Source organism: Palaemon carinicauda, chromosome 30, assembly GCF_036898095.1.
Source record: "Palaemon carinicauda isolate YSFRI2023 chromosome 30, ASM3689809v2, whole genome shotgun sequence".
NCBI lineage: Eukaryota > Metazoa > Arthropoda > Malacostraca > Decapoda > Palaemonidae > Palaemon > Palaemon carinicauda.
In genome coordinates this window covers 82745257-82767982 of record NC_090754.1, presented here as the reverse complement: position 1 = coordinate 82767982, position 22726 = coordinate 82745257, and the positions used below count along the sequence as shown (strand labels likewise).

At 45.0% G+C, this 22726-nt stretch overlaps 1 pseudogene; it reads left to right on the top strand.

Moving 5' to 3' along the window:
- Positions 1 to 1177: 1177 nt before the first annotated feature.
- Positions 1178 to 1296, top strand: LOC137623901 (5S ribosomal RNA; annotated as a pseudogene).
- The last annotated feature ends 21430 nt before the right edge of the window (positions 1297 to 22726 follow it).

The window sequence follows — 22726 nt, the reverse complement described above, 5'->3', positions numbered from 1 at the left end:
GGCGTTTCGTCGCCAAGTTTCAAACTTGCGGGCAAGCTCGATGCTGGACCATCTGGACGCAATGACCGAGGGCTTCCTTTCGGGTGTCTCATCCGTGGATGTTGACAACCTCAGACACCCTTCCATCCTTGGGAAGAGTTTGTTTGTGCCCAAGGACAGAGACATAGACAGCGGTTGTGCGGAGGAAGTCGACTGACGTTTTTCACTCCTCCAAGGCGCTTTCTTCCAGACCCTGCAGGGCTCCCGCGCCTCATTCTTTCAGCCTCGTCTGCCTAAGTTATCGGACCGGCTACGACAACTGAGACAAGGTGTCCAATAGCAGTCCCCTCCTGTCAGGAACAGGTAGCACGGGAGGCTCTCCCGGGGGGGGGCATAGTCCTAGAGGGAGCGGCAGAGTTCACGATCTCTAGGATTGGCAACCCCCCCTAGCAGGTTTCACGCTGGGAGGATGCCTAAGGTTGCTCATCCGGATAACAGCTTCCCGATGCCCCTTCCTGCACGATCTCCGTGATCAGCCAAGGATATTGCGCCTGCCGTCTCTGTCAGCGAATTCAGTGTCTCTGAACCTCTATGACATAGGGTCGGCAAAAGTTTGACCGTTTGGGCAAAATGATCCATGCCTTAGAAGAAGGTCCTCCATAGGATCGTCAACGGCTTCACCCCCCGGCTTCTTCAGTCAATCCTTTCTCGTAAGAAAGTATCTGAGACGGGAATTCCGTAGTCGACCTCTCAGCTCTGATCAAGTTTGTCGAACAAACTTCGTCCAGCGTGGAACAGCAGAATCGATCAGACTGGTAACGAGGCGACAGGACTCCTTAGGCCCTGGATCGGAAGGACGGGTACTTTCAGTTTCCATTCCATCCATCTTCCAGGAAGCTCGTGGAATTCAGCCTAGTCTACAGGTTTTCCTGCTTAAGATCCAGTGTGGCGATCCCGCCGTGGCATCGCAGGTTTTTCCCCAGAGTACTCTCCCTGCTTTTCTCATGGCCGCTCGGGAGCAGGCTGCCTCCTCCTTTGCCTTTTGGAGGTCTGGTCAACTCCGGTAGTCTCGGGTTCGACCTTCTTCAACACCGGGACAAGCTTCCGGATCCTTACCATGAGTGGGAGTTCATGGTAATTTGCTAAGAGCCTTCTCTTCTTAGGCCTCAACACCTGGAGTATCTAGTCATGATATTGAGTCAACGGCCTTACCACGTTGGAAACCCCGCTTCCCGTCCGTTCAGCGAGGTTAAGCAACGTCGGGTCTGGTTGGTACTTGGATGGGTGACTGCCTGGGGACGCCAGATTCTGTTGCCCCCTCCTCCGAGCCTTCCCTTCAGTTGACTGTAGCAAGGCTGAGGAGAGTCGCAGTACCTGTTTTCAGTCGGACAGAGCTTTCAGCCCTACCTTGGAACGTTTCCTAGGTCTCTTTCCTCATTGACCCGTCTAAAGTTCCGAATGGTCGCCTCAGGATAAGTTCCCTGTGGGGCGGCCCAAGTTCCGGTGGTTTCAAAGCAATGATTAACCGGACTCTCTGGCCCCTATGGGACCAGCGGGACGATTAGACCTGCAATGGGGATTGACCTATGGAACCTCTTGATGGGAGTGGATATTCTCGTCCTTTCCCCACATTTTTTATGCTGTTCTCGGACTCGTCAAAGAAAAGGGGAGGGGGTGGGGGGCCATGTTCCGGTCCAGGCCTATAGTCAGGACCTGAAGGATACCTCTCCATCATTCAGGCAGGCTTAGGGGCCTTAGTCTGGCCCCTCTACAGATCCTACAGCTCCTGCCGAGTCACTCCGTGCGCGACGACTTCATGGTACTGGCGTGTTCTAACCAGCAAGGGACGCATTTTCATACCTTTGCATCTTGCAGTAGAGATTCTGAGATGATTTGAGATCCTCTCAATACCACCATCGGCTCGCTCATTCCGGGCAGAGGAATGTTCTCTCCGATTATCCGAGCAGAGCCTCGTAGAGAGAGTGTACCTGGGGGTCTTTGGCCTTGAGTAACCAGCAAGTCCTGGCCTTAGGGACCTGATCGCGACAGCTTGGAACCTCAAGCTTCCGCTGTTCTTCCCCCCAATCTCAGACCCCGAGACTCTTTGGCAAGATGCATTCCGGTGATGGTTGGACAACATCGACGCCTGCGTCTTCCCTCCTTTGTTGTCTGTTGAGAATGGGTCTCAACAAGACCAGGTTGTCTGTCAACCTTTCAATGGCCCTGAGAGCTCCACTGGGACTATACGCAGAACGGTTTCTGGACCCTCTGCTTCCCCTGACGGAACTCCCGGGAGAGCTTCTCCCATGGCACAGGCTACTCAAACAACCACACTGCAACATCTTTTACGAGCCGGGGCGTCGCTTCAGCTTCATGCCTGGAGACACTACGCCTCCTCCTCAAGAAGAGACAACCCGCTACAGTCGCGAGACGGATGTCGCGTCATCTGCGATAGTCATCCGCAGGGGTCTACCAGGCGAAGTGGAGAGTCTTTGGTGGTTGGTATCGTGGGAGATATACCTCTTCCCTTGAGGCCTCTTCTCCAGCAATAACGAACTTATTGCCTTTCGGCGGGAGGAAACTCCTTTCCGCTCTCGGCAATGAAGCCTGTCGCTCAGCCTTTCCTTGACCTTCAGGCTGAAAGGAATAACTTTTTCCTTCCCGCTGGACCTTCCCTCGCTCATGCGAAGCTGCGAACGTCCCTGCCCTAGTCAGAGTGAGACCTCCAACATGGAGCATGGCTCGAACTTTTTAGTCCCCTAAAAGATCTTCTCAAGACCCTTTACGTCAGGCCTCTGATCGTATTCCGTCTTGGGGCTCCTGCTCACTCTGGCCGCGGCCAGTGTGTAAGCAATCTTCTTGGTCTCGTACGACTCCGCCCTTTCTAAGAAATGGGGGAAGGCAACATTCAGGTTCGCTCCTGAGTTGTTGGCTAGACTCAGAATCTGGGGGTCCCAGCCCTTCGGTCCAATTCCGTCAAGATTTCGAGTAATTCTGTATCTGATGTCCCAAAACCTTCTCCTTTTGCCAGTAAAGGAATCGAGAGGTTAGCTTTGGGAACAGCTGCAGTTTGTCCTCACGTGCAGCCGGGTTGGGAGCACAAGAAGGACACGGGGGAGAGTCACCAGTATACCTCTTCAGCTCGGACTCAAGGACATTCATCTCGATCTGAATCCAGACCCTTCCCCGTCACGTCGCCCTACAGCACGATGTCGGATACATCGCAACGTCCCTCGCCTTCGAGTAATACTACTCTGTGACGCAGGTGCTACAGGCTGGAGTCTGGAAGCGTCTAATGACCTTCGCAGCCCGCTTCCTGCAGGGCGTGACCCACAGGAGTTTCGATACGTTTTTATCGCTCTGTGGTGGCTACACAACAGCTGGTCTAACCTCAGGCTCCTTTTTGGACAGGTAGCAGAAGGTTGAGGGCATTGTTATCAGGTTTTAGTCTGCATGAACGAAAGAAGTATGTCTGGCCCTTACTTCTTTCTTCATCATCCCCTCTACTGGGAAGCAGCATCCTGGTCTCTGCATTGCTGACCTCAAACCTCTGCAGGTAAACCATGCTTCCTTGTGTTCCGAGTATTGAGTCAATACTGTCGCGTCCCCCATACCCTGACGAGGTGGTATTGGGAACGTCCTAACCCAGAGTTCCTTCTGGAGCTCCAGGTCAACTGCCTAGGACGGGTCACACTTCTTTCTTCACACACACAAGCTTATGTAGGCCACACGGTTCCTTGCGGAGCAAGGAACTTGTGAGGTGCAGGGTCTCCTTTTCTCGAGTGCGACTCACTCGGATTCTGAGTCCCCGGGTAAAGCCAAAGCCAGTATGGCTGGGGACTTCCCACCCTTCCTAAGGGGTAAGTCACCCAATGTAAATAGCGTGGTTTGTATTTCGGTTACGGAACAAATGACAAATTCGAAGATAATTTGTATTTCCTAACCATACAAACCTTAGCTATTTACATATATTTGCCCGCCAGCCCTGTCCCCCAAGACAAGTCCTACCTCTAAGTGAAAGTGAAGCGATTCATCGGTGTGTGAGGGGGGGGAGGGGTAGCTAGCTACCTCTCCCCTACCCCCCCGCTGACTAGCGCGGGGGTAATTCACCCTCGTTAAATTCTAATGGCTCGTCATTTCAGCTACGCTAAAAGGTAAACCCAATGTAAATAGCTAAGGTTTGTATGGTTAGGAAAAATACAAATTATCTTCAAATTTGTCATTTTTAGGTATCCATCACACTCATTGGTCCATGGAGTAAATTGAGGAGCTCCATATTTTATGTAGCCATTAATTGCAGTCCATAGAATGTGGAGAAATTCAGGTACTACACATTTTTTAGCCTAAGATATCCACGAGTCTATGTAGTAATTTGGAAGAATCCTTTAGCTTTTAGTATTCACTTGTTTGTTTAATTGTTTGGAGAACAGTTTGGTTTATTCAGGACACCCCCTCATCCTATGCAGTTATTTGTGACTATTCCTTGGTCCATTCAATTGTTCATAACATTTCTTAGTCTCTGGTGTTATTCTGGACACTTTCATCTATAGTTATTTGGAACACTTTCTTCTGTGAAGTTATCTTAGGCATTCATTGTTTCATGAAGTTATTTGGGGATATTCCTTGATCTAAAAACTTTAAAAGAGTTATTCTCTACACTCCCTGGTCTATGGAGCTATTTTGTGCTCTCCTTCGACTGATTCTTTGAGGTCCCTCCATGTTTCATGGTTTCTTTTAAATCACTTTTAGTTTTCAAGAGATGCTTTTGTCACTCATTTCTTTTATAAATTTCTAGTCAATATTCAGATCCCAGAATTATTAGGCATTGCTCTGTGAATTGAGAGCTATTGCCAAAATCTTTGTAATTTGTGAATTCGAGATTTATACACTTATGTATAATTTTTTTTATATATTTAAAAGAGAACTTCTGTAATAAGTGAATTCAAGGTATGTTGCTCATATGTAGCCCCTCAAGCTTTACTTCATATGTTCTGTCAGACACTTGTGAAATTGGCTATAGATTTGCTTCACCCCATTTTATTTCTTAAAATTAATAGTATAACCACATAAGATTCCCTAAATTCCTTTCTTATTGGTAAGGGATAACCATACAATCATTTTTATAACTTTTTATTTACTTTTATCAAAATTTACTTATTCTTTTACAATTCTATGTTTTCTAAATATGAAAACAAACTAGAATTCTTCTTTGATTTTTGTTTGTTCTGGCACCAAATACAAACCTTTCCGCTCTTTAATATGGAGATACATTTCGTCAACAGCTGAAACTAGCTGTAAAACTTTTAGTGAGGTGTTACTACCCTCCGCTTGTTTCTGGGGGCAGCGGGAGGTAGACCCACCACCCCGCTCATACACACACTGGCCAATACAAGACACTTTGCATTTCGGCTTGGATGAGAACAGATGTCGGTTCTCCTCTGCCTTATTCGGTTTAAAAAAGTTTAGAATTTTAAAAATTTTCCTTTTTTCTTCAGTACGGAATGGTTTCCGAAAGTGTTACAGTTTACTGTAACACTCTTTACTTCTGCTCACCTTCGTTCCTATAGTTTTGGCGCAGGAATGAGAGCAGACTGAGGAGGATGATTTTGCCTTCCAAAGATTTCTCCATTCATCCATTAGCCGCAAATTCTTTGGAGCTTGACGGAGAAGGAGTTAGGTGACTGCTTGCAGTGCCTGCTCTTCGCCACCTTACCCTCAGGGTACAAATCAAGTCTCTTGAGCAAATTCCCTACCCGGTCATTGCCGTGCCCCAGGGTAGAACGAGTCTCGTGAGCAACATTTCCTTTGGGGTCATTGCTGCAGATGGTGATGCCTGCTGACTGCCTGTGGTCACCGCCTCTCCCATTAATGAGTCTCGTGAAACACAACAAAGCTCTTGGAGCTCTGAGGTCAAATCCTTCATGATGTGTGCCTCATGATTTGTAACCTCTTTCAGGGAGAAACCTATCGTAGGCTATATTTCTTTGAGATTATTACCTACACTGTACCTCTTCAAGACACAACAAAGCTCATGGAGCTTTAAAAGGCCAGGAACTTTGGGATCTGGCCTCAGTTTCAAACTTTTAGGTGGGACATACTGTTCTTTGACAACAGGTTTACGAGCCTAAAGCACTAGTTCGCTTAACCATTCACGCAGTGAGATTAGGGAGCAAGGAGCTCAGAATGCTACCAACAACGATCTAATCCACTTACTCGGTCTCACTGGGAGTTCAGCGCTATACCCTCTTCTCACCACAACATACAGTTGAAGGAGCCCAACTGTAGAGGGTATTTAGTGCACTTGCCATTCTACATGTTTAATACCTCACTCACCCACTGTGGACTTGTTGTATAGCATACAAGTACAATGAGAACAGCACAACTCTATTCAATATATCCTATAACTTCGTATTCTCATTATGAGTAAGCAGTAACTATGCGACACTTAGCTCGCTATACAAAAGAGCAATATCATGCACAGATATTTAAGTTGCCTACACGTGCGGATGCGTAACTGTCTTGTCAGCGTTTCGTGAGGTCTAGCTGACACTCGCCAGCGTTTACTGGCGTTCACAAGCACTCGCTAATGTCCGCTTCGCAAGCCCCTGCCTCACCAAACAAGAAGTGCACTAGACCTTGCTTGCTAACATCAGGGCTCCTGCCAAGGGTTTGAGTTCTGTGCTTCTTTAGGTGAATAACCCTTACATGCGAGACTATTTATTCTCATAAGAGAAAACCTATCCGACACTAAAGAAATGTGAGCGGGGACCTCCCTTCTCTAGTGAGGTCTGCGCAACTACAGGGGCTCGGTTAACGACTATTACTACTACTACCATTACTACTACTACTACTGTACTACTAACGAAGTAAAGTACAGTGTCTTTGACGTTGGCGATCAGTCACCCCCACCTCTCTCTGTCTATAACCATTTGTGTCTCTTGATTTGGTATATAATTACCCTCATATTAAATGGTAAATAGATGACATGAGCTATTTTGGTTGAGCATACTCTGTCGCTCATGTGGCGCCAGACCTCGCCAGGGAGGTAGAAGCCTAGAATTGTACAACGATTCTCATTAGACGTAATCCTCAGGGCTATTGCCGCATTTCAGGATGTCTGCTGACTGCTTGCAGCCGCAGCGTGCCATCATTGTGCCACCAGGGCACAACGAATCTTGTCAGATGCTGAGTTTAGTGAAAGGCAATCCTTCAGGGTTACTTTCTCCAGCTTGTTTTCCTTACGGAATGGAGAGCTCTTCGGAGCCCTCACACAACAGTCTAGTGAGACATACCCTTCTAAGGTTAATTTTTGCATGCCTCTATTCCCAGGGGAATAGCATCAGCTTTTACTAATGTTTACAAATGATAGCAAGCAAGTATTCATTTACAGGAACGTTTGCCCTGCTCATAAATCAGGCAGGCAACGTTTAGTACTGATGTCAGTTTGATCGCTGGACTAGCTGCATGTACCTTTTGAGGACGTACATACGCTCACAAATATGTTTATAAGGCTACAGCTAGTCAACGATCAAACTCTTTGAGCAATAAAGTTGCGATTTGTCACACATTCATTTTTAAATATTTAACTTAGCCGGTGAATATATATAGCTGCAACTCTGTTGCTCGACAGACAAAAAACTGTAAAAACTCGCCAGCGATCGCTATACAGGTTGCGGGTGTGCCCATCAGCGCCAACTGTCGGCCAGATACCATACTCAATGTAAACAAAGACTCAATTTCTTCTCTGTCGACGTGTCGATAAGACGTACTTTTACTCGCTGTAGAACCTGGAGTTTTCTCAACATATTTGGTGAAGTACTTCATTTTGGTTTGAGCTTTCGCAGTGCAGGTGTTTTATCTTCATCTTAAATCTTGAACTCGTTTTGGATAGATTTAATATTTGGTGACAGAGAGTATGGACTTTCTTTGACTTTTAAATGGCCGACCCTTCCCTTAGACGGAAGTGTGTTTAGGCTTTTAGTAATTATCTTATCACGTTATAAATTAATTATAGTTTTTCCTCTATATATTTTATATCTCACCGCCTTTATTAGGCCTCTTCGATTAACTTTCCATTTATAATAAACATAAAAAATAAATTTTAATGTTTTGTTTATATGCGACCTTTCCTGAGAGTAGGCGGTCCTAACTTGGAAACCGAAGTTAAACAACGTTGAGCCCTTTCAATCGTAAATAGCTTTTAAAGAGCTAATGATTTAAAACTTTTTAATGAATATTTTTAATAAATATTTTATGGAAGAATTTCTTTGAGTAGTCTTCGTACTGTTTTCAAAGATGAACTAACGTTTAGTTATTTATGCTACGCAGTTTGCGCTCTATCGTTACGATAGAGAGAGAGAGTATCACGGTTTCACTTTGCAGAAAGAGTAAATCGATTCTGACGTTTTGTTCATTCTTCTTTCAAAGCTTAAATGTTTTAAATTCTATTTTAAAGGAACTTTTTAATTGAAAAACCTTTCAGTTTTTTCCTTTGGTCAAATAACATGTTTTTTTTTTTGACGAAATGTAATTGGGCTCTTCTCTTAGGTGCGAAATCAAGAGAGAAAGAGAGAGAGAGATAGAGACGGAGGGAGAGAGAGGAGAGAAAACGTTCCGTTCAAGCGGGTAACGTTGTTCTCGAGTTACTCTCGTCCCTAGTCTCTGTACGGGGAGAAGGATAAAACGTTTTTAGTTTTATTTTCGTCCCCAGGCAATGTACGGTGAGAGATTGAAAACGTAGTTTTGAATGAACTAGTGTTTCTTCTCTTCCCCAACCACTGAATTTTTATCTTAAAAGATGTTTACTGTTTTTTTGCTGGTATTAATGTGCTTGCATTATACGACTGATTTCGCATTTACAGTGATACCTCGGTACTCGACCATAATCCGTTCGAGATCCGTGTTCGACCTCCGATTTGTTCGAGTACCGAAATTTTTTTCCCCATAAGAAATAATGGTATATATTCTATTCCGTTCCCAAGCACTCGAACAGGCCCAAAATATTAATAAAACGTGTACCTAAACAACAATAATTATCTAAATGTGTATGAAATTGGTCAGAAAATCCTATAAAACAATTTTAAACCATTTACTGTACTAAAATAAAACAATTTTAAACCATTTTCTGTACTGTAGTGAACATACCTTTGAGCAGCGGTTCGATGGCATACAGGGATGGATGTGGAGAGGATGGAAGGGGGAGGTTACTGCTTGGAAGGAGAGTCCCCTTCCATGATGTGGCGGGGTAGTTCTCCTTCAGGAGTTGTTTCTCTCTCCAATGAAAGGGTGGGCAGATCTATTTCAGGGGTTTCTTCTCTTCTTTGTCTCTTCTTTGGAGGAGAAACAGGCTTTGATGTAGCAGCTTTCTTTTCTTTTGTGAAAAACTGGTCTATTGTTAATTGTTTCAATGTTAGCCTATCTTTCATTGGCTTGTGACCTGGCATCTTCGTCTCGTCCTTGGTAATGTACGTATTGGCTGGCATTTTCTTCCAAAATAACCCAGTCTCATCACAATTAAAGACTTGTTGTGCGATCAAATTTTGTTCATTTATGTACCGATCGAATTCCCCCACGTATTTATCGGCTGCAATTTGATCCGAACTAGCTGCCTCCCCATGCCTAGTAACACGATGAATACCTGTTCTATTACGAAACTTTTCAAACCAACCCCTGCTCGCTTTAAATGTAAATGAATCACTTTCACTGGTACTCGGACTTTTCTTCACTAATTCTTCATAGATATGCAACGCTTTTTCACAAATGAACGCTTCACTAACACTTTCCCCGGCCAACTGTTTTTCTTTAATAAATATTAAAAGCAACTTTTCCATCTCCTCAATCACTTGTGGCCTTTGCTTAGTTACCGCCGTAACTCCCGTTGCAACATTCGCCTTCTTAATCATTTCTTTATGCTTTAAAAACGTAGAAATGGTCGACTTCGCCATTCCGTATTCTACCGCTAAATCGGACACTCGTACACCATTCTCATATTTCGCTATAATTTCCTTCTTCAACTCGATCGTTGTTCGCACTGTTTTCCTCTTCTCCTTCCCCTTAACACTCATTACTTTCTTGGGACTCATTATGAAAGCTAAAAAAGCAATTAAAAGCACTGAAAATCACTAAATCACAACGAATGCTGATCGCGCGTTGTCTGAGTGACGCTCTCGAGAGAACTGATGCTTCCCGAACAAGCGAGAGTGGCCGAGATGGCGCGATCATCACAAAGCCCATGCGGTCGTCACGTGTTCGGCTGGTCGAGTACCGAATTTTTGGTCGAGCACCGCAGCAAAAATTTCTCGAAAATTTTGGTCGAACTCCGAATTGTTCGAGTATAGAGTCGTTCGACTACCGAGGTATCACTGTACTACCTTTTGATGAGGGTAGAATTGCGTGCTTCAGGTAGAAATCAGTAAAAGTTTCGATTTCAGTGAAATAAGTGCAAAACAGAAAATCGTAGTGATAAAATGATATTGCACAAAGTGTTACAGTGTTGCGTCCGAGGGTTCGTCTGTTCGTGCCTGTCGTTCACCTAGTCCGGGACCTCTTGCAAGCTCCCAAGCCCAGGGGAGAAGTAATGTCGTACGACTTATGGGTTCGAGAGGCCTTGATCAGCGAACAGACGTTTCCCTCTATGGTACGGGTGTATCTTACCAAGATCTCCCCTACCATAAGGCGAGAGAGACAATTTTCTCCTCGTCATCCGAAGGCTTTTCGCATAAGAAACCTGAAACAAGGTTTCGAGGCCCATAAGCGAAAGTCAGTCCTTTCAGGACAGGTCCAGCGTCCTGGTTGCAGCCATTAGGACAGCTCTGACCCTATGCAGTCATCGGAAAACTGCTCGCCGCCTAACAAAAGCGTAACACAGACTCCGAGAGTCTTTTTTGTTGGCAAAGTGTTGCGGTCACAGACGTTACCCTCGTCTCTTACCGCAACCATTTCCGTTGATCCTAAATGGGTTGTACGGCAAGACATGCAGAATAAGCTTGCCTCCCTTATGGAAGACTATTCTGCCGATTAGTCCGTTGAGCCTAGCCGTTTATCTCATCGAGATCATGGCTTTCAGCCAACCTAACGTTCCTTTGTGCGTCCTGTTGACGTTGGCGTAGCTAAGTCACGTCAGTCAGGTTGTTTAGAACCACACTCGATGCGGTCTCGTGTGGATTTTCAGCCACATTTGGACGTTAGGCCACTTGCTGATGCTCCTGTTGACGTTCAGGACGTTCGCTAACAATCGGAGTTGACTTGTTTTGACGCTGTGCGTCAACCTCCGCATTCTAGAGTTGTTTTGACTGCTCAGTCTAGGCAGTCAAAGCAGTCTCGAGTGGACGCTGTGCGTCCTCACGCACCTGTTGTTGTTGACAGTTCACAGACTGTCAAGCAGTTACATGACGTTGCGTCCTGGTCTCTCGCACCTGTTGTTGTTGACAGTTCACAGACTGTCAAGCAGTTACATGACGTTGCGTCCTGGTCCGCTACTAATGCACCAGTGCGTGTGGACTCTGCTTGTAAAGCATTGCCACCACGGTAGGTCTCTCCCTTGCTTGAGACTCAGCTATTATCGGACAAGGTTCCTTCAGATGAGGAAGTTGCTGTTCCCCCTCCTACTGATATTCCCTTGAGGACTCTGTCAGACGGAGAGGAGCCTAAAGCTGCTTATCCCTCTATGGACTTTAATTAAATCATGCTGATTTTTAAGGATCTTTGTCCGGATCTTTTTGTAACTGCTGCTCCTCGTTCGCCTAAACGTCAGAGCTTACACTAGGCCTAGCTACTTCGAAGCCGTTGTTTATAAGCTAGTGCTCTCTCGCTCTCCTAGAGAGCTTTACGTTTGCTAGGCGACTGGTTTATCACCAGGAGGAGTTTGGGGGATACAGCCTTTGCTTTCCCTTCTTTTAAACTGGCTTATAGAGCGAGAGTCTGATATGACACGAGAGAAGTTCTCGGCTTGGGAGTTCCTGCCTCTGCCCAGATAGACTTCTCAAATCTCGTAGACTCTCCCTGGCGCCTGGCCAGGAGACGCACCAAGATTTTACAGGTCAACTTCACAGCTGTTTTCGAGCCTTTGAAGTTTTGCTGTACAATTATGTCATGCATAAACAAGGCTTTCAGGGATGGCTCCAATGATCTGACAGCCACGTTCTCTGCAGGGACAAGTCCCTCAGGGATGGCTCCATGATTTGGCAGCCATGTTCACTGCAGGAGTATGTAAGAGGCAAGTGCGCTCAATGTGTTCATTGTCAAGACAAACTTCACGATGAAGTCTACCAGGCTGTCTTGACAGCATTTATGGAAGGCGACTGGATGGTCTCTCTCGACCTTCAGGAGGCTTATTTCCACATTCCTATACACCCGGATTCCCAACCGTTTCTGAGGTTTGTTCACAGGAATGTGGGGTACCAGTTTCGAGCTATCGGAGATCAGAGCCTCCCTGTACTTGGACGACTGGCTTCTCAGAGCCTCTTCCAGTCATCGCTGTCTGAAGGATCTCAATTGGACTCTAGATCTGGCCAAGGAATTGGGACTCCTAGTCAATTTGGAAAAGTCACAGCTGGTCCCATCCCAAACTATTCTGTATTTAGGGATGGAGATTCACAGTCAAGTTTTTCGGGCTTTTCCGTCGGCCCCCAGAATAGTTCAAGCCCTGCTCTCCATCCAGAAGATGCTGAAGAAAGAACGCTGCTCAGTCAGGCTGTGGATGAGTCTGGTAGGGACGCTATCATCCCTGGAGCAATTTGTCTCGCTAGGAAGGCTACACCTCCGTCCTCTTCAATTCCATCTGGCTTTTCACTGGAAAAAGGACAAGACGCTAAAGGCGGTCTCGATCCCGATTTCCGAAAAGATAAAGTCTTGTCTGGCTTGGTGGAAGGACAATATCAGCCTACGAGAGGGTCTTCCCCTGGCAGTTCAGATACCCAACCACGTTCTCTTCTCGGACGCATCGGACTTGGGCTGGGGCGCGACGCTGGACGGTCGGGAATGCTCAGGTCTGTGGAACTCGAGTCAGAGGAGCATGCATATCAACAGCAAGGAGCTTTTGGCGGTTCATCTGGCCTTGATAAGCTTCGAGAATCTCCTTCGAGGCAAGGTGGTGGAGGTAAACTCGGACAACACCACGGCCTTAGCGTACATTTACAAACAGGGAGGTACCCACTCACTGACTTTGTACGAGGTCGCAAGGGACCTGCTCATCTGGTCAAAAGATCGAGGCATCTCCCTAGTAACGAGGTTCATCTAGGGCGACTTGAACGTCCTAGCAGATTGTCTCAGTCGGAAAGGTCAAGTAATTCCAATCGAATGGACCCTCCACAAGGATGTGTGCAAGAGACTTTGGTCGACTTGGGGTCAACCCACCATAGATCTCTTTGCAACCTCGCTGACCAAGAGGCTTCCAATCTATTGCTCTCCAGTCCCGGACCCAGCAGCAATACATATAGATGCCTTCCTCCTAGATTGGTCACATCTGGATCTTTACGCATTCCCACCATTCAAGATTGTCAACAAGGTACTGCAGAAGTTCGCCTCTCACGAAGGGACAAGGTTGACGTTAGTTGCTCCCCTCTGGCCCGCGAGAGAATGGTTCACCGAGGTACTTCGATGGTTAGTAGACGTTCCCAGAAGTCTTCCTCTAAGAGTAGACCTTCTACGTCAGCCACACGTAAAGAAGGTACACCAAAGCCTCCACGCTCTTCGTCTGACTGCCTTCAGACTATCGAAAGACTCTCGAGAGCTAGAGGCTTTTCGAAGGAGGCAGCCAGTGCGATTGCTAGAGCAAGGAGAGCTTCTACCATTAGAGTCTACCAATCGAAGTGGGAAGTCTTCCGAGACTGGTGCAAGTCAGTTTCTGTATCCTCGACCAGTACCTCTGTAGCCCAAATAGCTGATTTTCTCTTATACCTGAGAAAAGGACGATCCCTTTCAGCTCCCACTATCAAGGGCTACAGAAGCATGTTGGCATCGGTCTTCCGGCATAGAGGCTTAGATCTTTCCAACAATAAAGATCTGCAAGACCTCCTTAAGTCTTTCGAGACCACTAAGGAGCGTCGTTTGGCTACTCCTGGATGGAATTTAGACGTGGTCCTAAGATTCCTCATGTCAGGCAGGTTTGAGCCTTTACAGTCAGCCTCCCTGAAAGATCTCACTCTTAAGACTCTCTTCCTGGTATGCTTAGCCTCAGCTAAAAGAGTCAGTGAGATTCATGCCTTCAGCAAGAACATCGGATTTTCGTCAGAAAAGGCCACTTGTTCTCTGCAACTGGGTTTTCTAGCCAAAAATGAGCTACCTTCTCGTCCTTGGCCTAAATCTTTCGATATTTCCAGCTTATCGGAGATCATAGGCAATGAACTAGAAAGAGTCTTATGCCCTGTTAGAGCTCTTAAGTTCTACTTAGCTCGTACTTAACCTTTACGAGGCCAATCTGAAGCGTTATGGTGTTCGGTTAAGAAACCATCCTTGCCTATGTCAAAGAATGCTTTGTCATGTTTTATCAGATTGTTGATACGAGAAGCTCATTCACACTTGAGTGAGGAAGACCGATCTTTGCTTAAGGTTAAGACGCACGAGGTTAGAGCTGTAACAACTTCCGTGGCCTTTAAGCAAAATAGATCTCTGCAAAGTATCATGGACGCAACCTATTGGAGAAGCAAGTCAGTGTTCGCGTCATGTTACTTAAAAGGTGTCCCGTCTCTTTACGAGAACTGCTACACACTGGGACCATTCGTAGCAGCGAGTGCAGTAGTGGGTGAGGGCTCAACCACTACAATTCCCTAATTCCATATCCTTTTAATCTGTCTCTTGAAATGTTTTAATGTTTTTATGGGTTGTCCGGAAGGCTAAGAAGCCTTTCGCATCCTGTTTGATTTGGCGGGTGGTCAAAGTCATTTCTTGAGAGCGCCCAGATTAGGGGTTTGATGAGGTCCTGTTGTATGGGTTGCAGCCCTTGATACTTCAGCTCCTAGGGGTCTGTCAGCATCCTAAGAGGATCGCGAGGCTCCGTAAGGAAGACGTACTTACAAGGCAGAGTAATCGTCTAAGTCGACTTCCTTACCAGGTACCTATTTATTTTGTTTTTGTTATATTGATAACTTCTAAAATGAAATAAAAACTCTTAGCTTATATGATGTAAACATATTTAACTGGTCTCTACCCACCACCCTGGGTGTGAATCAGCTATATATATTCACCGGCTAAGTTAAATATTTAAAAATGATATTTTAATTATAAAATAAATTTTTTAATATACTTACCCGGTGAATATATAAATTAAACGACCCTCCCTTCCTCCCCAATAGAGACGCAGTGGGATGAGAAGAAATTGAGTCTTTGTTTACATTGAGTATGGTATCTGGCCGACAGTTGGCGCTGATGGGCACACCCGCAACCTGTATAGCGATCGCTGGCGAGTTTTTACAGTTTTTTGTCTGTCGAGCAACAGAGTTGCAGCTATATATATTCACCGGGTAAGTATATTCAAAAATTTATTTTATAATTAAAATATCATTTTTCCCACAAGCGAGCTCAGGCTCGTTTTTGTACACTTACCTGGAGGCAAAGAAGTACGCTTGCATAACCCTATGCGAGCAAGTGTATTTACTACCAACAAAGAGTAGGTACCATCATACAATTAGAACTTCTCTCTAATAAATCATTAGTTTCGATAGTTATATCCCTTGCGAGAAGTCAGGTCATGCATTCCCTCATACCTTCTCGTAACCAGACATAACTAGTTTACCTTTCCAGCCAGTTCCCTGTTAACTTTTGGATTGGTCATCTTAGTATATAAAATACTTAGACTCCGAAACTTTGCAATAGCGAATCCGCTCCTGGGAGGGAACATTTGGAACTCATGCCAGTTTTATCGAACAAAAACAAAGAAATACAAACCTTTTCGCTGATTCTAAAGAATCTCGGCCATAGGAAGGAAGGGGTCTCTATTGTGAACATTGATAAACGTTTTTCTATCTGTTCTGGACACAAATAATTCAGTAAGCGGCCATATGTTTGTCCCGCCTCGGCGGCCTGTGCTGCTTGTTTAAAGATTGACTTACGCATCCATTACCTGTCCAGAAATGAACTGAATATACGTCTCAATCTAGCCTTTCGGAAGTATTTGCAAGCGATCGGTCATTAGCGACCAGTCTCTTGCTCGACAGCAATTATTATTATTATTATTATTATTATTATTATTATTATTATTATTAATTGCTAAGCTACAACACTAGTTGGAAAAGTAGAATGCTATAAGGCCAGGGGCTCCAACAAGGAAAATAGCCCAGTGAGGAAAAGAAACAAGGAAAAATAAATTATTTCAAGAACAGCAACATTAAAATAGATATCTCCTATATAAACTATACTAAACTTTAACAAAACTAGAGGTAGAGAAATAAGATAGAATAGTATGCCCGTGTGTACCCCTCAAGCAAGAGAACTCTTAACCCATGACAGTGGAAGACCATGGTACAGAGGCTAGAGAACAATGGTTTGAATAGGGGTGTCCTTCTCCTAGAAGAGTTGCTTACCATAGCTAAAGAGTCCCTTCTACCCTTTCCCAGAAGAAAGTGGCCACTGAACAATTACAGTGCAGTTACCTCTTGGGTGAAGAAAAATTGTTTGATAATCTCAGTGTTGTTAGGTGTACCAGGACAAAGGAGAATATGTAAAGAATAGGCCAATCTACAGTGAACCCTCGTTTATCGCGTTAGATAGGTTCCAGACCCGGCCGCGATAGGTGAAAATCCGCGAAGTAGTGACACCATATTTACCAATTTATTTAACATGTATATTCAGACTTTTAAAACCTTACCTTGTACGTAGTACTGTTAACAAACTACCCTTTAATGTACAGAACACTTAATGCATGTACTACAGTACCCTAAACTAAAACAGGCACAAATATTAAAGGCGATTTTATATCATGCGTTTCCTAAACACGCCAAAAAGCACGATAAAAAATGGCAACCAATGTTTTGTTTACATTTATCTCTGATCATAATGAAGAAACAAACGCATTTACACATCTGTGTATAGGTTAGCTTTTGCATCGATTATATTGATTATTCAGTACAGTATGTTGATTTTGTTATTACCAATGTTTTACTTAATTTTTCTTAGGACTTCCAAATGAAATGTTTTTCTTTATGACGCCGCCTGAAACGACGGCGTAATAAAGTACGCTCAGTAAACAAACGAAGGCATTTAACGTGCATGATGAAAGTGATAAATAATGATATTACAGTAAAAGCTTTTAGAAAATATGTTATTACAAATATTATTTACCGTATCTATATAAAATCATACATACGTAGCAAAGCAGGAAAACAATTTACGCGAGAGAGAGAGAGAGAGAGAGAGAGAGAGAGAGAGAGAGAGAGAGAGAGAGAGAGAGAGAGAGAGTTGTTTTACGTACGTAAATGTAAATTTCAAACAAAAAAAATAACCCCAATTCATATAAAATAGGTTATTACAAATATTTTACTTTATCATATTACAGTAGTCTGTATAATACTGTAAAGTTCAGTACAGTATGTTGTTGTTATAGTCGTGGCGATGAAATTCTCACGAAACAAAAACACGGCATTCCATTACAACAGCTGATTCATTCTCTCTCTCTCTCTCTCTCTCTCTCTCTCTCTCTCTCTCTCTCTCTCTCTCTCTCTCTCTCTCTCTCGTGTTATACAATACTTACATATAGATGAAGAAACTAAAATTAGTTTTCTTAGTGTCAATTAAATACGAAATGAAAAAATTATGCCGAGTTTACATCCATTTCAATTGTTGCTAAAAATACGGCATCCGATTTCATCAGCAAACCACTATTTCTGGGGGGCCTGTGACGGCCGGTGAGAAAGGTCCTTCCTTATACCTTTCCTAATATAAATCTTCCAAATATACTAGAGAAAGATAAAAGCATGGAATGCAGAGGTTACAACCCTCGCGCGAACACCTTGTAGGTGTCGTGTATTAAACAAAGGCGTGTGTAAACCACTATTCACAGGTTGTCTTCCATTTAGATAATCCCTTCATCAATGGGGAGGGCCGTGACAGGCCCTAGATAACATGGTTGAACTCCCCAACGACACCTACCACGCGCGCCCTCTAGGACATCCTTCTTTAATTGGACTTGAAGCAAGCATAGTTTTTTTGGGCACAGTGTTTTTTCGAAGAATTTCTCGTTATTTCAACATGACTGACGTTGTTACTTCACCCTTACCAATGTTAAGTACCATAGTTTGTTTTGGCAGCTTTTGACAGTACCGGGCATTTGTTCTATTTCCATTATGGTGGTTTTTAGTTTTGGAAGCGATTGTCCTGCCGAGATATCGGCAGCCATTTTGGGTATGTTCGCTTCGGTAAATTTTCTAGTTAATTTTGCCCATCTGGTACTCTGTCAGATAGGTTATATCACTTACGTTTTATGGCCTTTTATGTTATCATTAATTATTATTAATTTTTACTATGGTATTTATTTGCTTACAAGTCCAATTTGGACCTACGAAGAATAGCGATTTAAGATAGCGTTTTAAAGCATAGTAACGATTTAAAGCTTAGAGATTTAGTCTGTTAATTTGTACCCTCCTGGAGGGTTCGTTTTAGACTATATCCTTGTTTTTTTGTTACGTTGTCGTTATTCTTCGTTATTACTATTACTAAGAAAAGCAATCAATTTTATTAATTTTCTTATTTATTGTGTGATGTTAATTTTTAATATGTAACCTTGAGAGTGAAAGCATAGAGTGCTCGTTTTCCTGTTCTACAGGTATGAGTTATCCTTTCTCTCGTTTTCTTTGAGTAAGAGAGGTGAATTTCCCGTTCTCCGTTTTTATACGATCACGGGTTATTCAGGCCTCTTCTCAGTATCAGAATTGATGATAGTACGTTTAATATTATAAACGATTTATTGATGTGGTTACTGTTAATATAGCTAACACTATTATTAGGTACGTTAGTGTATGAGTCATTAATTGGGGTCGTTTTATACCGACACCCTTAGCTCCGCCTTGAGTTATGCTTGGCTCCGCCTTGAGTTATGCTCCGCTATAATGGATACTCATTGGGTGAGAACTAGTTATCGTTCCGGAGCAGATTTTTGGAGTGCAACGGTGAAATCCGGCACTCGGACTCCGGCTGAAGCCTTTTACACACGAACCTTTGTCATGTTTGATCACAATTACACAGTTAAGGCCCCCGTTTTCATCGTATCTCCGGCTTCACTGGAGATAACTCATTCATTGAGGATAATGTTATCGTACCGGAGACGGTCACGATATCACGATGACGGGCCTTTGCTACCGGACCTCCGGTAAAAACAGAGATCAAGCAGGAGTCCAGAACCGGAGTTAACAGTGTGATATCGATGAAGTTTAGAGATTCATGCTATGTGGTTACTGGTTTTCTATTATAATTTCTTATTTTATTAAGGTGTTAGCTACTACCATACTCACACATTAATTAAGATTTAAGTGTTTCTGATTCATAAGTCAATGACAAGAATCTCAAGGAACATCCAGACTTATGTCTTCTTTCTTTTTACAGAAAGTCCGCTGCACTGCCAGGGGCTGCTCTGCTGCCTTTACTGATCCCATGGGCCATGATCTATGCCGGGCCCATGCCCATTGCGCCATATCCTTCTCTCGGGAACCGGGACAAGCCCCCTATACGATATGGTTTCCGGAGGCATGCATGCTCTGCTATGGGCTGTCAGCCCTACTCCTGAGCGAGGAGGTAAGTTGGTTCTAGTGTCCCTGTTAATATTCTTTGCGAAGAATTAATTGCTCTTTGTATATTGACTTCAGTTTTGACTTCATCATTAATTCCCTCTCCTCTTTCAGGCTGATGATGAATCTCTCAGGGAGGCGAGAGCTACTCTCCGGCCTTGGGTGTCAGGGTTTGGGAGGAATGCGCCTGCTGGCGCACCCTATCTTCTTGATGGAGACATGGCTTCTCGCCTATTCCCAGGCTCTACTACTGCAGCAGTTCCACCGGAGACAGCGGCCCCGTTAATTGAAGTGATTAGAGAAACCATTCTAACTGAGGAAGAGGTTTTAGTGACGGAGGCCGAGCCCTACCTAGGTCTGGACGAGGAACCCATGGATGAGCAGGTAGGTGGTGTTGAGTTGGTGGACCCCCTTTCACCCCACACTCCTTCCTCTTCTACTTCCTTTCACGGCTTTGATAAACCTACGGCTTCTCCTCTAGGTTCCTCCATTCCTGTACGACCCAAGGTGAAGCCACTACGTACCTTTAAGCCTTCAGCTTTGCCATTATCAGTGTCACCGGTTCCGGGACCCTCAAAGGATCCTGATGTTCATATTGCTATACCTAAAATCGTGACTCCTAAGAAGTCAAAGTCTACTAAGTCCAGGGCTTCGTTAGAGGATCAAGCTCGGGAGCCCCCTTTATCCGCCGCCATGGTCAGGGATATTGTGAAAGAGCAGATACAACAATATCTTCAACAGTCTAGGGCAGACCGAGGAGCTATGACGGAGCTCAAAGATATGGTGGCAAGTCTCATCCGCTCCGGAACTCAGATGCCCCCTCCTTCAGCCCCGGACGCATCGAAGTTACCTCCCTTCGAGAAAAACAACCCTTGGAGGTTTGCCTTACATGCTCCATATATTGATGGTGCCATAACTCTAGAGGGCATAGACACCCGTCCTCTAGAGGACTTAGAATATTACCCTCCGGGACTAGAATTCCCATTCAACGGCTTCGTCCGATTGAAAGAACATGCCTTGGTTAGGTTAGACAAGGTACCGAAGGAAACGGTAATATTCCCTAAAGAGCAGGCCCAATCTTTCTGGGCCAGGACGTTGTCAGACTGGGGTTGCACTAATTCCAAGCTCACCCCACACAAAGGAGCCTACACCATATTTACAGCTTCTCCAGGTATTACCTTGCCTATTACAGATAAAGTAGCAGCTCTTACTTTTCAGGCTATCAAAGAAGGTTCTGCCATGCCAGCTCTTAAAGAGACCGATCCCACCTCCATGCTCATTCCGAGTACCGTTACTATCTGGGATGATGCCCCCGCTACTTTCACAGTAGGGAAGTTAGACCCAGACTGTGCCTCTAATCTGTTCTCCGAGAAGCTTCCTAAATTACCAGATATTCTTCTCAAGACTGAGTTTGAGGCACGGAATAGGTTGGCTAGGTCTCTCCACTCCATTACCTCCGTGGAGTCCCTAACCTCACTTTACCCGACCGAGACCATGTTCCGGGTATTCACAAAGAACCTGTCTCTGTCCTTCCAAATCGACTTACACGAGTTTTGTTCGGCTCGGGTTAGTTGCAGGAAGCACGTTCTTTCTGAGGCCACGATCAGGCATGAACCGAATAGGCTGATAGCTTCCCCCTGCTGGGGTAAGAACCTTTTTCCTCAGGAGGAGGTGAACAAGGTACTACAAGACGCTGCGAGAGCAAATCAAAATTTGCAAGTGAGGTGGGGCCTCACTGCCAAAAAGAGGGTTGAAGGGCAAAAACAAAACTTCTTCAGGAAGAAACAGAGGTTTGCCCCTTACAAGACGAGCCGAGGTCACTACCAACAATCGTCGATTGCCCACTCGTCTTCACAGTCTCCCACTGCTTCGTCTCCTCTACAGCCGAAACACCCTCAACAGGTGGTCTACCTCACTGCTCCCCCAGGTACCCAACCCAACCCCGTTTGGATGCCCTCACCCGCATACATCCCTAGCTACGGACCCTCAGGTCCCTTTCGTGGACACCAGAGAGGTAGCTACAGGGCTAGAGGACAGTTCCGTCAACGAGGCGGACCTAGGACAAGGGGTTCTCGAGGAGGGAAAGAACCTAGATTCACTCCCTCGCAATGATATAGTTCCGGTAGGGGGGAGACTTTACCACTTTCGAGACCGTTGGACCTTCAGTCCGTGGGCTCACAGCATAGTCTCCAAAGGCTTGGGGTGGAAATGGTCACGAGGTTCCCCTCCTCCACCAGTGACCTTCTTCCAGAGACCCACATCCATTCTGAGAGAGTACACCACCGAGTTACTACAGAAAAAAGCAATCAAACGGGTTCGATCGCTGAAGTTCCAAGGCCGCCTGTTCACAGTTCCGAAGAAAGGCTCGTCGGCATTGAGAGTGGTCCTGGACTTGTCAAAGCTAAATTCTTACATCCTCTGCGACAAGTTCCGGATGTTGACCATCTCTCAGGTACGTACCCTGCTTCCCCGTGGGGCCGTCACCACCTCTATCGATCTTACCGACGCCTATTATCACGTACCAATAGCTCGAAACTTCTCTCCTTACCTAGGTTTCCGTCTAGGCAGGAAAGCCTTTGCATTCAAAGTCATGCCCTTCGGCCTCAACATTGCACCCAGGATATTCACGAAACTGGGAGAGACGGTGCTAGAACAACTCAGGAACCAAGGGATTCAGATCGTTGCTTATCTGGACGATTGGCTTATTTGGGCTCGGTCAGCCCTGGAGTGCAACAGAGCTACGAAGAAAGTACTTCGTTTTCTCGCCAACCTGGGATTTCGGGTCAATCTCCAAAAATCCCGCCTACTTCCATCAGACCGCTTCGAATGGTTAGGCATACAGTGGGACCTTGCACGGCACAAGCTGGTTCTACCTCCCAAAAAGGTAAGAGAAATAGCTTCCAAGGTCAAGAATTTTCTAAAACACAGGCAGGTGTCCAGAAGAGCCTTAGAAAGAATCCTCGGCCTTCTGCAATTCGCCTCAGTAACAGATCGCCTATTGAAAGCCAAACTCAAAGACATCAATCGAGTTTGGA